We start from the raw sequence: 18143 nt of genomic DNA, 5'->3' as shown, positions 1-18143 counted from the left end.
TTGTTGTTGCTTAGATGTTTAGTCATGTCTGACCCTTCGTGACCCCATGGACCATAGCACGCCAGGCATTCCTGTCTTCCACTGCTTCCCACAGTTTGGTCAAACTCATGTTGGTGGCTTCAAGAACACTGTCCAACCATCTCATCCTCTGTCATCCCCTTCTCCTTGTGCCCTCAATCTTTCCCAACATCAGGGTCTTTTCCAAGGATTCTTCTCTTCTCATGAGGTGGCCAAAGTATTGGAGCCTCAGCTTCAGGATCTGTCCTTCCAGTGAGCACTCAGGGCTGATTTCCTTAAGAATGGATAGGTTTGATCTTCTTGCAGTCCATGGGACTCTCAAGAGTCTCCTCCAGCACCATAATTCAAAAGCATCAATTCTTCGGCGATCAGCCTTCTTTATGGTCCAGCTCTCACTTCCATACATCACTACTGGGAAAACCATAGCTTTAACTATGTGGACCTTTGTCGGCAAGGTGATGTCTCTGCTTTTTAAGATGCTGTCTAGGTTTGTCATTGCTTTTCCCCCAAGAAGCAGGTGTCTTTTAATTTCGTGACTGCTGTCACCATCTGCAGTGACCTATTTTTATTGGACAAATGTTGGAAGGTATGGACTTCTGCGACCCCAGATCCAAGGAGATAAGTAACTTTACAACCTTTAGAAGACACCTGAAGGCAGCCCTGCTTAGGGAGGCTTTTTAATGTTTAATGTTTTATTATGTTTTCATATATGTTGCAAGCTTCCCAGAGTGGCTGGGGCAACCCAGTCAAATGGGTGGGGTATAAATAATAAAATTGCTGCTGCTGCTGTTTTTGCTGAATAGGACACCCCTCTTTTCATAAGAGAAATGTTAGACGGTATGGTCATCCTAGAGAAGGTAGGATTCCCTACTTGAAGCTCCTTCTTTTCACTTGATGCCCTTCTTGCTGAAGCAGCACCACAAAGGATGGAATCCATCCTATGGGATTCAATCCTGTGAGGCGCAGGATGTTGCTGCTTCATGTGGGTCTTCCCTATTGAGAAAGTGCTCATGAAAAAGCAGCATGCAAGGAGCCTGTTGGAGGTGGCACCCCCCTAGTACATGCCCCCATCCAAGCTGCCCAGTCTACCACAGGGGCAGTACTCGCCTTGCTCTGGGCTTCGGCAACCCACGCTACGCTGCTGCTTCACTCTTCAGCTTAAGGTAAATGGACCACTGACCATTAGGTCCAGTTGTGACCAACTCTGGGGTTGCGCCGCTCATCTCGCTTTACTGGCTGAGGGAGCCAGCATACAGCTTCCGGGTCATGTGGCCAGCATGACTAATCCACTTCTGGCAAATCAGAGCAGCACACGGAAATGCCGTTTACCTTCCCGCTGTAGCGGTACCTATTTATCTACTTGCACTTTGATGTGCTTTCGAACTGCTAGGTTGGCAGGAGCCAGGACTGAGCAACAGGAGTTCACACTGTCGCGGGGATTCGAACCGCCGACCTTCTAATCAGCAAGTTCTAGGCTCTGTGGCCACACGCATCCCCATATTTATTTAAGTGGTTTAAAACCACTTAAAGAAACACGAGCTCCATCTCCAAATTGATCAGGGGCTGCATATAGGAAGCCCTTCCTACATTGCCGAGCCTGCAAGGAAGCATGAAATATAGGAAGAGTGCTTTTGTGGATGGGGAATTCAAGGATCCCAGTTGATTGTCATCTGTTTGAAAGCTGCAGCTGGAGACTGAAGCGGGGCTCAGGGAGAAGAGCTCCTCCAGCCTCTTGAAGGAGATTTTTACGAGGGTTGCTTTTTGCCAATTAACTGCCACTTTGAGGCTTATCAGTCATCAAGGTCTGAGCGTTGTTCTGGTTTATTGCAGCTCAGCAAAAAAAGTCTTTGATAAGATTCTCCAAATGTGACAGCAAGGTCGTTTCAATAAAAAGGCTGGAAGGAGCCCATTTGTAAGTGCATAATAACATCCCGTACAATAGCTGCAGTGAAATGCACAAGGTTGTTTTTTCCCCCCTACATAAAAAAAAAAAAATCAAGCATTTGGCAGAACTAATATATACAAAGCATGAACTTATAAGAGTTTTCTGTGGCGGTTTATGAATAGAGCTGTCATAGAAGGACTATAAAGACACACACACCAATTTTAAAAGACCTATTCAATAGCAATGGAACATATTGGGTACATAGGCTGGCGTTCTCATGGCTGCTCTAACAGGTGGGAGGCGCAGAAGGTTCAGATGTGGGGATTATTGTGTTTGCTTTCCCAGTTCTCACACTGGCCCAGTTTCTAACATTCATTCTCCACTACATTACCTGTCGCATTATGGAACTCTGGCATTTTGATTGATGAAATTATAGGAAAGAACTGCATGCCTGTATATTTGTAACCATCAACTGCCCTGGAAAGAAATGGGGCATCATGTTTCTTCTTACAAGAGAGCAATGGCCAAAATGGTCGCTGCGATTTTGCATGATTTGGGGCTGAATATTCGCGCGGGGGGGGGGAGGTTGGCACTGTGAAATGTGTGTTTGGGGCACTGTGCAAGATAACTTGCATTTTTTTAGGGCATTGCTATTTTGTGGCACCCCAAGACATGCATTTTGGGGCACCGTGCTTAGAAAAAGCGCTTTTGTGGTGGCCGCAATATCACATAAGTTTGGACCCAGAAAATGACACCCTGGATTTGGGCCATGTCGTGTTGCAAGGTGTGGTACACCACCCCAAATTTCATCCATTCTCATGAGTTTCTGAGTTAATGGGGCTGCCAATGGATTCAAGAAGGATGCTGACGAGCTGGAACGTGTCCAGAAGAGGGCAACCAAAATGGTCAAAGGCCTGGAAACGATGCCTTATGAGGAACGGCTTAGGGAGCTGGGCAGGTTTAGCCTGGAGAAGAGAAGGTGAAGGGGTGATATGATAGCCATGTTCAAATGTATAAAAGTATGTCATATAGAGGAGGGAGAAATGTATATGTCATATAGAGGAGGGTGAAAGGTTGTTTTCTGCTGCTCCAGAGAAGCAGACATGGTGCAATGGATTCAAACTACAAGAAAGAAGATTCCACCCAAACATTCCTGACAGTAAGAGCTGTTTGGCAGTGGAATTTGCTACCAAGGAGTGTGGTGGAGTCTCCTTCTTTGGAGGTCTTTAAGCAGAGGCTTGACAGGCATATGTCAGGAATGCTTTGATGGTGTTTCCTGCTTGGCAGAGGGTTGAACTGGATGGCCCTTGTGGTCTCTTCCAACTCTATGATTCTATGATCCCCCTCCCCCCCCCGAATACAATTAACATGGAACTGCATACTAATATTCTGCAAGATTCCATTGATTTCCAGAAGAGGTTTTGTGTTGTGTGAAATAAAAACAAAGGCCCATCTAGTCCCGCATCTTGTTCTCACAGTGGCCAACCAGCAGCTGGAATTCAGTAGCACTGCTGCCTCCATAGACCATAGCCATCATGGCTCGTAGCCATTGATAGCCCTGTTCTCCATGAATTTGTCCAATCCTCCTCTAAAGCCATCCAAGTTGGTGGCCATCCCTGCCTCCTGTGGGAGGGAGTTCCATAGTTTAACTATGCAACGCATAAAGAAGTACTTCCTTTTTCCCCCCTGCCCTGAATCTTTCAACGTTCAGCTTCATTGGTTGTCCACAAATTCCATTCTTGTGTGAGAGAGGGAGAAAAACCTGTCTCTATCCACTTTCTCGATGCCATACCTAAATTTATGCACTCATATCACCTTGCCTCTTATGACATGTTGTGGTGCAACAAAACAGTGAACGTCACATGTGCTGTTTCCCCCATGAAAACAGCAAGAAATATCTGTATGTCTGTCCCAAATTTTGTCTCATGATTTTCTGGGCTAACAGGGTTGCAAATGGAATTTTTTCCTGAAAGCAATTAACACAGAGATGAGTGCAAAACGTCCATCAGAGTCTGCAAGATTTCCAGAAATAGCTTTTGTGCCTTGTGAAAGATCACCTAAGATGGAAACATTATCAGGTAAGGAAACATTGGGAAATGAAATAAAGTGCTGTCTGAATTCAGCCCAAGGCAGGGCTTCTCAAATATTTTGAAACCAGGCTTAAGCAATGTCCTGATCATCTTAAATTTGCAGAGGAAAATATCCTTTTGAATCCTATATGCAATGCATTGAATCCAACAAAGGGACATTATGAATGGACTCTGTGCCTTTACTACAGGAAAAAGACTGGTATTGATGAACTGGAAAAATAAAAATGAAACTCCCTTCCATGTTTGGATTGAAAATATGTACAAACTCACCACACGTGAACAAGTTGCATACAAACATAACTTGCCATGGACAAATGTAACAATATTTGGAATTCATTTTCTTTCATTCATTTAATACCGTATTAGGTTAAGGCCTGGTTAACTACAATAACAACTTTTTGTAATGTATACAAATTGTGGTTGTTGTTCTGTTTTGTTTTCTACATGGGTGCTATTTTTTATTCTTTTTTCACTTTTTCTTACTCTGTGCACTTGTAATTATGTACTTTTTATTTTTTTAATATATAAAATAATAATAGGCAAGTAGTAAAGGCAAGACACAGTGATATTGACCTAACAGAACTGGACAACAGGGGCAAAGCAACTGCTTATATACATTTCTGAAGGCCTGGGCCACTCCCACTGTGATTGGCTGTCTAAACTTCCAAGCTGCGAATCACGAGTCAGAGTTCAAGGGCCAATGGCAGAGGCCCAAATCCTGAAATGTTCTGTGATTGTATATCATATAGCAAAGCAGAACACAAGGGCTCAGAATCCTTAGTCCAGACTCAGGCAAGCTCAGGCAAACACAGACCACTGAATCATACCTGCCAAGGCTCTTGCGGAGAAATCCGGGATCGGCAGCCGTGCGACACCAGAAGTTGTGTAGACGCAACTTCCAGTGTCGCTTTGCCCATCTATGGGCACCAAAAATGGCCGGTGCTAGCGCCGGAAGTCGCATCTACCCATGTCCAGAGGTGCATAGGCGCAAGTTCTGGTGCTGGCGCCAGCCATTTTCAGTGCCCACCGGAAGTTTCAGTCCAACACCGGAAGTTGCGTCTACACACTTCTGGACATGCGTAGACGCGATTTCCGGCTCCAGCGCCAGCCATTTTCTGGTGCCCATAGATGGGCAAAGCAGCACCAGAAAAATGGCCGCTGACAGGAGCCAAAATAAGGGAGATTAATGGGAGAGGAGCTGAAATGGGAGACTGTCGGGAAACGGTAAGGAAAAACGGGGGTTTCCCGGGAAATACGGAGTACTTGGCAGCTATGCACTGAATACATAGGAAGACTTTTTTTTGAGATCCGCATCCCCTAGTACTTCTAGTGTTGCCAGAAGAGATATTCTTTTTTACCCCTTGCTATCTGATCCTTCTATCCCTCTCACAGAGCTACAGTCACCGCAGTGGTTTAACAGTCAATCCCCTTTCCCAGGGAACTCTGGGAATTGTAGTTCTCTGAGGGGAACGACAACTCTCAGCAGCACCCTTAACAAATTACAGTTCCCACAATTCTTTTGGGTAAACCATGATGGTTTAAAGTGGTTCCATAGTCCTTTAAGTCTATGGTGTGGACATGGCCGGACATAATATAAGCAAACTTCCATGTCCTCCCTTTCACGTCAAGCAAACAAATTGCATATTTCCTGCTCCAATTTCATTTGAGGACATTTTTATCTTTCTTCTTCCTCATAAGCAAGCTACCCTGAGCCATCTCCAGCAGCAGAAAATTTCGAAATACACAGGGTTTATTTTTCTCACACAGAAGTAGTTCAACTTAAATCCTTTTTTTTTTGAAGAGCATCATTTTTTGTGCTACAGAAGATGGAGCGACAGCACAGAGAGAACGGTAGGCCCCTCTCCTCAATGCAAAGCCATATTGCCAGCTCTGCTCAGTTTGGCAGAAGGCTAGGAAGCCTTAATGAGAAACTTTGATTCCTGAAAGCATAATAGGCATGGGGACTCAGAGCACACAGAGAAAAGATTGTATTTCTCTGCTAACGAGAGACCGGGGTCACGAGTTAAGGTGCTTTTGGTTTGAGTTTGGGTTTCTTTCTCTCTCTTTTTTTAGAACTGAAGCTTGGAAGAGACCATCATTTCTTTTAAAAGAAAAAAAAAAGTCCTCAAAGAAATACAATGGAGAATTGTTTCTTGGCACACTGCTTGGATTGACTCAATGGTGAAGTTTCAAGAAGGTATATATATCTGTCAACTACATGGTAATATAGATCCCTTAGCAACACTGCTTAAAATTATTCTTGGGGTGCTATGTGAAGGCAGAACCTGTTGCTAGGAAAAGGTCACACTCCACAATCTTCCTAGCTTTGGTCACAACTGTCCCTTATTTCTAAAGCAGTCACGGGTCTCCTTTAATAACTCCTGCATACTGTCCAACTTTTTCATTTCAAGAACCAGGACATTCCTGGGCAAGCGCTTTTTGCAAGGTGAGACTGCAGTGAGCGAGAGAGAGATGGAAGCACCCAGAATGACTGCCATGATCTTGCATGAAACAACAACAACAAAAGGATGTCCTGTTTTTTCAGGGTATCAGTATCAGAGGTAGTAAGCTTCTGAACACCAGTTCCTTCATGTCTTGAGTGGCACAGGGTTGATGCACCCAGGTCCTATTTGCAGATTTCCAGCTGTGAGAACAGGGGGCTGGTCTAAATGACCATTGTGTACCCCCCCCCCAGAAGCAGGCATCACTACTTCTGTGGATTTGTGGCTTTGAGTTCTTTTTCTCCATTAAAAAAAATGAAACAGACTTTAGGGGGAGTCATTCTTATTTCCATTTGCTTTAAGAAAAGTGGCTGCTTGGTGCCATTTACAATAAGTGGACGTTAATTAATGCTAAATTACAATGGAATTTCTGTTGAATTGGATATGACATCTACATTAATAGCCAGCCAGTTCATTCTGATTAATGTTATCACAGCCGTTAAGTGCTGGGATTTATAATCATTTGCCAAAGCTGCTAACTGAAAGCTCTTTAGTCAGTTTTTCCTTGAACAGAAACACGCATAAAATGTAATAAAAGTCTACCATTAATTTAAATAAGCATTTTGTTACATATTAATTGTGTGCATGAACACACACACACACACACACACACACACACACACACAAACCCAGAGAGTTTTCTGTAAAAAAAGAAAGGAAGGAAGTCTAGGCTGACATATTCCTAGAATGAAAATGGTGAATGGAAAGCAAGATAGCCCTGTGCTTGGACTGCATATTGGGCAAGAGTTCATTTGAAATATTAATGTTAAAAAGAAAGAAGTAAACCATTTGAAGGAATAAAAGGCATTTTTTGTATGCTGTTTTCACAAATGTGTGCACTTTCACACCCACTTTACCCTAGCATGGAAATTTTTGTACGCATTACTTGAATGGAGGACTGCATTGCAAAATTTCAGAGTAGTGCAGATTTTGAAGAATGGCTGCATTTCTGTTCCTTTTAGGAAGTATGAAATAGGTAGTCTCAGTGTGACCTTAACTGAGTTTCTCCCCTAGCCCTAGACGCAAATGAAAGTTGAGGACAATTGTGTACATTGCAGTGGTGCCTCACAAGACGAATTTAATTCGTCCCGCGAGTCAATTCATTTTGCGAAAAATTCGTCTTGTGAATCGCGGTTTCCCATAGGAATGCATTGAAATTTCTTTTTTTGCCCATAGGAACGCATTAATTGAATTTCAATGTATTCCTATGGGGAAACGCGATTCGCAAGACAAATTTTTCGCAAAATGAATTCGTCTTGTGAGTCACCATCAGATCGCAAGACGCATTCGTCTTGCGAAAAATTCATCTTGCAGGGCATTCGTCTTGTGAGGTACCACTGTATTTGGAATTGCAGGGGGGGAATAGAAACTATAGGGAATTCTCAATGTCCTCCTATCCAAATCAGAAACAGGATTGGCTGATTTAGATATCCAAACCGAGGACAGAGATTCAGATTTGCCAGTTGATCTGACCTGGCATTGATCTGACCTGTTCCATCTGCCCTTCCCTTAGATTCTCTCTTCTATATGTTCCCATTGTTGTTTTCTGGGATCCAGCTTCTCAGAAATCCCCTTCTGAAAAGGCCTCAAATTCTAGCTGGCAAGGTTAAGTGTTACCTACCGTGATGCTGCCCCAAATCCCCAGCTGATGACCGAACTGCTACATATGTCACAGATACACGATACCCTCCCAGCACCTGAAACTGGTTTGCAGCTACGAAACAGTCACAACTATGCATTAACCACAGAGCTATCCAGCTTCCCTGCCTGCAGGCGAACTGACAGAATGGATAAGTCGTCGGATAAAATCACTTATCAGTGAATCTAATGCAACTGGATTCTAAAAATGATACCTTAGAAAAAGAATGTCATCTCTATGTGGCCCAATTGCTCCAACTACTGTAATAAGCCAACCCAATTAGGCTGCTGCTCCTATGGAAGAGCATCTTCCTTGAATGTGGTCCACAAGGCCTAATTCACAAAGCCTTCTCGTTTTACGTGCATCCTCATCAAAAGATACAGGCCATGGTAGACATTGAGGTCTGGAAGTCACGCACCTGGAACCACATACTCTAAGAAAAGATGACATCAAAATCCAGACCCTCCAAGTGTCCCTGTTTTCTAGGGACGTCCCTGATTTAGAGAAGCCATCCCGGTTTCTGATTTGATCCCAAAATGTCCCGCTTTTCCTTAGGATGTCCCTATTTTCATTGGAGAAATGTTGGAAGGTTTGAAGTTACCTGATCTCCCAAGCCTTCTGACGGCAATCCTGTATGGGGAAGTTTTTCCAATGTGTAATTTTTTATTATGTTATATATGTTGGAAGCTGCCCAGAGTGGCTGGGGCAACCCAGTAAGATGTGTGGGGTAAAAATACCAAAATTATCATTATGGAATGGGACGTCCCTCTTTTCACTGGAGAAAGGTTGAAGGGTATGTAAATCTAGGGATGCTGCAAACCTTCTGTGATCTTCAATTTTATAGAAATGGGATTGCAGTTGTAAATCGCTGGTCCCAAGTATGGTGAAATGTTTTTGGACAGGTAGCATGGCTCCAAAATAATGGAGAAAGATTGGTGACTGGGCAGCCATGGCAGAGATATACCATAGCTACATCCTGTCAGGGACTGGCAGGAGTTGGAGGATGAAGGGGTTGAGGAGCGAGCGGATGAGGCAGAGAGTGCAGCTGGAGATGTGCTGGAATGGGAGGGTGAGGAGAATGACTCAGGAGAAAAGGCTAGTGACTTGTGGAGTTCAGTACCACCAATGGAGAGAAACCTTCCTCTGTCAGCAGTTCCTTCACTGACACCAGCTGAGGTTGCTCTCAGCAGTCAGAAGTTGGGGATCAGGAAACAATGCCTTATGAGGAACGGCTTAGGGAGCTGGGTATGTTTAGCCTGGAGAAGAGAAGGTTAAGGGGTGATATGATAGCCATGTTCAAATATATAAAAGGATGTCATATAGAAGAGGGAGAAAGATTGTTTTCTGCTGCACCAGAGAAGCGGACACGGAGCAATGGATTCAAACTTCAAGAAAGAAGATTCCACCTAAACATTAGGAAGAACTTCCTGACAGTAAGAGCTGTTCGGCAGTGGAATTTGCTACCAAGGAGTGTGGTGGAGTCTCCTTCTTTGGAGGTCTTTAAGCAGAGGCTTGACAGGCATATGTCAAGAATGTTTTGATGGTGTTTCCTGCTTGGCAGGGGGTTGGACTGGATGGCCCCTGTGGTCTCTTCCAACTCTATGATTCTAGGATCTGGGTGCAGGTCAGCAAGAGCTAGAGAAAAGGGTGCAGGTTCAGGAGTTGAGAGAAAAGCCTCTGGGACTGCAGCATGTTGTTTTTTTTTCAACTTTCAACTTCCAAAAATGGGGGCATTAAAAAAAAAAGTTGTAGCATGGCCAGGGAATTCAAAAGGTATTTTGGTTAGGTTAATATAATTTAGTTTTGCTTGGTAAGTAAAATGTGTGCGGAATTGCTCAGAAATCATTAAAAATGATTGCTAAGTACTTGCAGTGATATATATTATTATTACTTAGCGTTGCCTGGCATTTTCAGAAGGTAAAATTAAAATTCATTGGTTTTCTGAAAGCAATTCATGTGCTTCTTCATCAAACATCAACCTACCAAGCTAAATGTTGCCCAGTCACAAAACATAAGAGCAGGTTTGGATTCCTCACATCCCAAAACGTATTTTTAAGACCTTTCACAGAAGAAACATGCAAGAATTAAGTTGTGCGCACACCTTAAAATGATGTGCCCTACTCCAGGGGTCCCTGGATTCTTAGGACCTGTGGAGTACTTGGATTAGACTCTGCCTGAGACCTTGCCTCCAGAGCCCCCTGAACCCTCTACACACTATCTCCATGCTCAATGAGGAATTTGAAGAGGTACAAACAGTTACAGCAGCCTCCTTTGAGGAGTCAACCTCTACTCTAATGCAGTGTTTCTCAACCAGTGTGCCTCCAGATGTTTTGAGACTACAACTCCCATCATTCCTGACCACTGGTCTTGCTAGCTAGGGATGATGGGAGTTGTAGTCCCAAAACATCTGGAGGCACACTGGTTGAGAAACACTGCTCTAATGTGTCAGCCAAGTGGGTGGTTGGAGGGAATTTTCTGGTGCTCCAACTTTCCCTGCATGGCACAAATTACAAGTAGAGATTTGCTTAGACAGCTAATTGGAGAGGAGATTAGCCATTTATCACTTATTCATCAATAAAGAACAATAAAAATCCTGCCATATGTCTACGTATGTCCTGCACCAGGTAGCCTCCAATGTCTTCTACAATTTCTCCAACCATCAGCTGCTTCTAGTGTCTTGTAACTTTCTGTCCAGGTTTTCCCTGAGCCATAAGATTGGATTCTGTTTTAATTTGTTTGAATTCTTGTTTTCATGTGATTCCACACTACAGCTCTAGAAGTTTTTAAAAGGATTTTGGTTTTCATCATTTAATCGTGTTTATGTTGCATACTGCTTAGAGGCTTTCAAAATATTGAGCTGTTTATGAATGCTGTTGAACAAGAGCAAAGAATCTCAATAACTTGAACAATTGGGCCAGGTTCTTAGAGAATCTCTGCAGTCCCCCCAAACCCTCAATTCTTTCCCATGCTAGGAGAAAAAAAGACCAAAGTTCTGATTATCTTCAACCTTTTTTCCCTTCTGAATTGTTCTAAGTGCACGTATCTGTGCTTAATCGCAGAGTGAAATATTTCTGATCTGCAGTGAGGGAGCTTACTATTTTCCTCTGGTGACAATCCAGATAGTCACTGACATAGCTGCCAAGTTTTCACTTTTCTCGCGAGGAAGCCTATTCAGCATAAGGGAAAATCCCTGTAAAAAAGGGATAACTTGGCAGCTATGGTCACTGAAATTGTAGGAATCCTTATTTAACCAGGGCTAAGGAACTTCTTTTCAGCCTGAGCTTATAGAGGCAGATGGAGGGTGGGATGGAACCAATGGGTAGACTCTTGGAATGACTTAAGCATGGTGAGTGGCATAGCAGAAGTTGCCAGTGCTCAGGACCACGTGGAGGGGTGGGGTGGGGAGGGAAACAGACAGAGTATGTACAGTATGTGCATTTAACTGCCTAACAGTGCCCACGTCACCCAGGAGATCATAGTTGCATAAATAAGAAAAGAAAAGTCATTCCGTTGTCTGAAGAGGTCACTTCCTGGTTGCCATGGAGAGGCCAATTTCAATAATAGAGCCCAGTGACGGAAGTGACTGGGTGCTCTTTGTGCTGTGCCACTGCCTAGGAAAATGTGTGCACATCCAGTAAAGTATTTGCAGGGGAGGGCTGTCATATACAGGACCCCTTAAGACTTTCAAGGATTAGTCACTCCAACTGTATAAGAAGGACAGGGAGGATGTCTTGAGGATAGCGTTGAAGAGAAGTAAAACAAGTTAGAAAACCAAAAGGGATCAGACTTCTGTACTGAAACAGAATCACTACTGGTAGTGGAAACAGGCCCCCAAAATAATGCAGTCCTGGAGATGTACTTTCACTGCCCCTGCCCCAAAGGTCCAATATGATGTACCTGGGAAGTCAAACGGAATCCGTTCTGGAAGTCCATTCGACTTCTGACAAATTTGGAAACCAAGGCGCAACTTCCGATTGGTTCCTGATTGCAATAGCGGATGCCATGCCGGACATTTGGCTCCCCCCAAAAAAGTTCAAAAACCAGAACATTCACTTCCGGTTTTTGATCGTTCAGGAGCTGAAATGTCCGACTCCCAAGGTGTTCTGGAGCCGAGGTACCTCTGTTGTCGTATATTTCGGTTCTCGAACACTGAAAACCCAGAAGTAACTGCTTCTGTTTTCAAACATTTTTCGGAACCCAAACGTGGATTATATTCGAGAACTGAGGTACCACTGTACTGAGATGGAGAATGAAATGAAGAAGGTATCCAAAGCAGGATGTGTCGTAGTGATTTGTGACTTCATTTACCATCTAACGAACTGGATACATGTATGTTCCAGTCAATCTAAATGGAGGAAGTGTAGAACTAGGCAGTAGCAGTGCCTAGGATAACAATTCAGGATAACAAGTCAGAGAGGTCAGAGAACTGCAGGCCGAAGCAGAAGCAGAGGTTTGGTGGCCATCTGTCCGCAATTATTTAGCGGTGGTTCCTGCATTGCGGGAGCAGGACACGGGTGGTGCTGTGGTCTAAACCACAGAGCCTAGGACTTGCTGATCAGAAGGTCGGCAGTTCGAATCCCCACGACGGGGTGAGCTCCTGTTGCTCGGTCCCAGCTCTTGCCCACCTAGCAGTTCGAAAGCACGTCAAAGTGCAAGTAGATAAATAGGTACCACTCTGGTGGGAAGATAAACGGCGTTTCCGTGTGCTGCTTTGGTTCGCCAGAAGTGGCTTAGTCATGCTGGCCACATGACCCGGAAGCTGTCTGCGGACAAATGCCAGCTCCCTCGGCCTATAGAGCGAGATGAGCACCGCAACCCCAGAGTCAGGGGTACCTTTACCTTTACTTCTACCTGCAGTAACCCTTGCGGCACCTTCGAAGTCTACCATTCTATGATTGCCTGCGGAGGGGAATGGAGTGTGCATTCATTGCTTGCTATGATCAGCACCTTAAATTATAAAAGGGAGACTTGAAAGCCGACAGGTGGAGAGTCTGCCCATGCAATACTGGATGCCCCTTCTACTAGATGCTACTCTCATAGCAAGGACTTGCCTCGATTTGCCTTGCCTTGTATTCAGTCTCTGTCCAATAACTTGCCTTTCCTCACTTGGGAAGAGATCAGTGCTTGCATCCGAATGGATACGAGATGCTCCTGCCGTGGCCTGCCTTCCATGACAGTTTAGCCTAACATCAGAGGAGGGCCTTGCCACCGAAGGGGGTAAAAATGACAAGGAGAGGGGGAGAAGGAGCAGAGCCTGTTTTTCCCCGCTGACATTGAGTCTCCTTGGTGTGGGCAGTTAGGCCCTTGGAGGTATCCGTCAGCATGCCTGCCTGAAGCGCCGGCAGGAGTCGGGGAACTTGCTGGAGAAGCTAGTAAAATTTTAATGCACTCTGTAGTGCGGTCATGTCACACTTACTCATGGCAAATAATCCCCGATGCCTGCAGAGGTAAAATGGAGCTGTAATGTGCTTTCCTCCTAACCCGAGCTGACAGCAATGATGTACGACTACCATTAGCGGAAAATATCACTTCAACTAACCCATGATCCAGCGCCGCTAAGGGTCATATTATCCATGAGGAACAAATTACATTCCCAAAGTAAATACAAATTTTCGACACAAAATGGGCACCAAAAAGAAGAAAGAAAGAAAAAGAAAGGGAGAGAAGGGGGGGAGGCAGGGGACAGTGTGTGCCTGCATTGTGGGGAGGGAGGGGAGAGTGGGGCTCGTGTTACCAATACCTATGACAATGAGTTGCTAAGGGGAAAATATGTCAGGAAACAGAATGTACCATCACCTCTGGAGAGAATGTGATGCGTATAAAGACTACTGAGGAGGCGTTCAAGCCCGTGAGCCCCACATATCCCCTCTGTCTCTTTACCCCAGCCGGTATCAAGAGCAGAACCTCCTTAACACTGCTATGCTGGCCTTGAATTTTATCCCCATCCTTGCACCAGTAGTCCTGTCCATACAGTTCTCCCAAATAAAGGCAAGAAACACTAGACAGCAGGCTGGACCACAGGGAGCACTGGTGATGACCACTCGGGAGATGAGGGATCGACGGCAGAAAGCAGCCACAACACTTTGGCGGAACTGATGTTTTGCATGCAGGAGGTCCCAGGCTCTATCCCCAACATCTCCAGGTAGGGCTGCAAGAGACCCTTGAGAGAGTCACTGTGTAGGCAAGGCTGAGCTAGACGAATCAAGGTAGTATATGGTAACTTTCTGTGTGTCGCCCCCCCCCCCACCTGTCCTCGCATTATTTCTCAACATGGTTGGAAATTGCATCTTGGGCAATCTGACATGGCAATAGCTCCGTGCACATAGCAAGTGGTACGCATGCCTGGGGGAGGAGTGAGAGGCGGTGAGCAACTGGTGGCAAAGAAGCCAGGCTGGGCAGCATCTCTGATGGCAACAGATAGGGCCCAGGGGCCCAGGGGTACTGTTGGAAGGCTTGGCAATGGACCTTTCTGATCCCCTGGTCCCTCAGCCAGTGTCTGTTCAGGCCAGCTTCTGGTACCTGCCCATGTGATGTATTTAAGGATCCCTCTTTTATTGTTATTGCTAACATCTCCTGTCATTTTCTGATGCTACCCCAAACCCACACCCCGAAGAAGGAAGATCTGAGAGATCGCCGCCCGTCTGGATGAAAGGAAACTCTGACTTGTCATTTAAACAAAGGAATAACACACAGCCTCTCTTTATGGCGTGTACTTTACCTGTCATCCAACAGACCATTATCATGTCACGCCAGAGTGCTCTTTTCTCCAGGTCACTTTGTTTAAAATGACATGGATAATGCACATGTCAGCGAGCTGACAGTCTCGACCGTCCTTCAGAGATTTTTTTTTATTAAAAAAAAAGACAAATGCCTGTTCTTATCTGCAGGCCTTGCCTCGGTCTATCGTCTAAGTCAGGGAGAACATGATTTCTCCAGGGAGCACTTTTTTCATTTCCGATTTAAAGAAATCAAATAAGCGCCATTCGTCTTCATCTGAATATGCTTGACCCATTCAAATGATGATGTGTCACTTCTCTCTCTCTCTCTCTCAGGCAATGTACACTGAATTCACAATGAATACACCAAGCCGTCATATCCCTGCAATGGGCAACCACAACTATATCTGTCTATATACAACAATTCTGTACCCACAACCTCATTGGATAAGGGAGCTTTTTTAAAAAAAAAAAGATGTAGAATGACTTTGCAACCATTGAGTCAAAACCAGCATGCAGAACAAAATGAAATCAACCCCCCCCCCCAAAAAAAACTCATTGTCTTACCGTGAAAAATGTGTCAGCGATGTGGCCAAGTTCTGGATTGGGAAGGGTGCATTTGCAAAGATTAAGCCCCAATGCTGTTCAGAAACAACAAGCTTTTTTCTTATGGTCTGAGCCAAAGCCCCTCTGAATAAAATTATTTTCATTCATTGGATTTGTTAGTCGCTGTTTACCATTGAAACAAGCCAACATTTTCATACAAACGGCTGCAATTCATAAACACACCCTTTTTAAAAAGGGGAGGGAAAGCAGCAGAAAGCTTTGGCAACACACCAGCAACAGAACGAAATCAGTTCAGTCCAATGAAAGCCCAGGATAAAAGGTAAGTCTCAACAAATAATAAAATAACAACAACAAAAAAGACATCAATGAAGGTGCCAGGTGGGACTCAGACCCACAACTGAAAAGGTTCTTGCCATCAGGGACAGCAATCTAAAATGAATCAGGGGGCAAAAGTCAAACCGGAAGTCAGTCTGAAAGAGCAAGTCAGTCTAAAGGCCAAGCTTGGGTGCTGAGACAAGGTCATAGCTTAGAACTAGTAAGCCTTGTACCTTAGTTTTCTGATAGAATTCCTGATCTATGTCAGTGGCAGATCTTGGGGTCTCAGATTTTAGCTGCGCCCTGTGTGACACTAAATTTCAGCACACCTCCACCTCTCGTCTTCCATTCTACATCATAGCTGTGGTTCCCCCCTGCAGCACCCCACAGGCTCCATGCCCAGTGCGACCCAGTGCATGTGAAGACAGGTTCTGGCAGGCTGAGTGGACAAAACTAATAATGGGTCCAATGGTCAAGAAGGTGGTTTCTGCATGTGCTGTAGAGCAGGCATCCCCAAACTGCAGCCCTCCAGATGTTTTGGCCTAAAACTCCCATGATCCCTAGCTAACAAGACCAGTGGTTGGGGAAGATGGGAATTCTAGTCCAAAACATCTGGAGGGCCAAAGTTTGGGGATGCCTGCTGTAGAGGGAAGTGAGGAGCAGATGGGGGCTCGTCAACCTGGGAAGGGAGCCCATCTAGGAGAAGGAAAACTCTGGTCCTAAACCTCCGCTGCCCTGCAGGATATCAACCCTGCACAAATCCATAGTGGAGTCCCTAAGACGGTTGGATGGTGCCTTGAATGCTTTCTTCAAGCAAGGCCTGCAGCCAAGCTGGTATCAAACATATTGCTCTGCTTTCCTTTCGACCACACCAATGAGACCACGAGTGGGGTTATTTCATCTGGGCAGTCCAGGACCTTCATGCACATTACTCAGGCTTGTACCCTGGGGAGGTCCCTTCGGTGCTAATACGACAGTTTGGCTTCACCCCCTGGCACACAATCCACTGTTTCTTGAGACAAAATGGATGCCAAAAATACTGTATTTTTTAATCCATGCAAGGTCCTTTGAGACCTAGTTGGTGAAAAGTGGGAGATTTATATAATACTTTGTATTTTTCTCCCCTATCTTCCCTCCCCAAATCCAATTGTATTAAATTATTGCAGCTGGGATAATAGTCTACATGCAAGATCAGATCACCATAGTAGTTATAATAATGTTGCAGTCTGGAAGGTCTTTACAACAGACACAAACAGACAGTGTGGAGCAGTTACTGAACAAAAGCCATTGTGGTATAATTTGATCATGAGTGGCTTAAAAATTCAACCAACCAACAGCAGAATCCTGATGAGTAAAAAGTTGAATAACAAGAATTTATTGCTAAAGAACTGTTGATACAAACCATAGATAAGCTAACAAAAATGCATCACTTTCCATCTCAAGCTGATCAGATGTACAGTTGCTTTCCTTGAAGAAATCATTATACCAACAAATATTGCCATGGGAGTTATCGTGTGTGTGTGTGTGTGTGTTGTTAACTTATATTTCAATAATGCAACAGGTCTGAGAGGACATCTTGCATTCTTTATGACTGTTTACATCACCCCAAAACCAAAAACCCCAAACCAACAGGACTGGTAGAGGAGGTTGTTGTAGTACTCATATTTCACCTACCTAAGCAGTTCATAGGTAGTCATTGATCAGCCCCTGATGACCAGTGGTTTAACAAATGACATCTGATTATGAAATGTTCTCACACAGTGTATCAGTCCTATTGCATAAAATCAATGTGTCTCAAGATGCAATATATTCCCATGTATTTTTAAAATTAAATATGCTAGTAGGAATACTTCCTGTCCTTTTGTTCAGACATCAACATTCAATAACTAGCTTCAAAATGTTGTTGAAAGGACAGGTGTCAATCTTTCAAACAACAGTATTAAAAATTAGTACAGTTGGAACTGTGGAGCACGTTCAGCAGGTGGCCATAGCTACGTTTTTCTTAGATGCTATTTCAGAATTAGGTAAAAAAAACAACAACAACGTCAGGATGGCATGAGCGTAAAGTGAAATGAAATTTATCTACTAGGAAATTATCTTAATTTCTCTTATGATACGATCATTTAAAGACAGACCGACCGACAGACATCTTCCAAATCATTGTAGAGATTGAAAGTTACAGCTTTTGCAAGAACAGCTGTGATACTTGGATCTGAACTTGAATGATCTCTCCCACCCCACCCCACCCAAAAAAAACCCATAATATTTTGCCATTTGTCCATAACCGCATGTTGGATCTGCTTTCACTTAGTGCCTTGGAATGAACTGGTTTGGTTCAACAAAGTTAACTGAATTAGTTCAAAAACCTCTCAATTACAGCTGAAAGTAGTTCCTGTCATGTAAACTAAAATA

General features: G+C 44.2%; 1 protein-coding gene across 4 annotated transcripts in view; it reads right to left on the bottom strand.

The window, feature by feature from the left end:
- Positions 1-18143, bottom strand: part of AUTS2 (activator of transcription and developmental regulator AUTS2) — a 734101-nt gene that overhangs the window by 225431 nt on the left and 490527 nt on the right. The gene's annotated exons all lie outside the window — the stretch shown is intronic.

This window comes from Zootoca vivipara, chromosome 14, assembly GCF_965207765.1.
Source record: "Zootoca vivipara chromosome 14, rZooViv2.hap1.1, whole genome shotgun sequence".
Classification (NCBI taxonomy): Eukaryota; Metazoa; Chordata; class Lepidosauria; order Squamata; family Lacertidae; genus Zootoca; species Zootoca vivipara.
The sequence above is the reverse complement of the archived record's forward strand: the minus strand, read 5'-3'. Positions and strand labels throughout refer to the sequence as shown.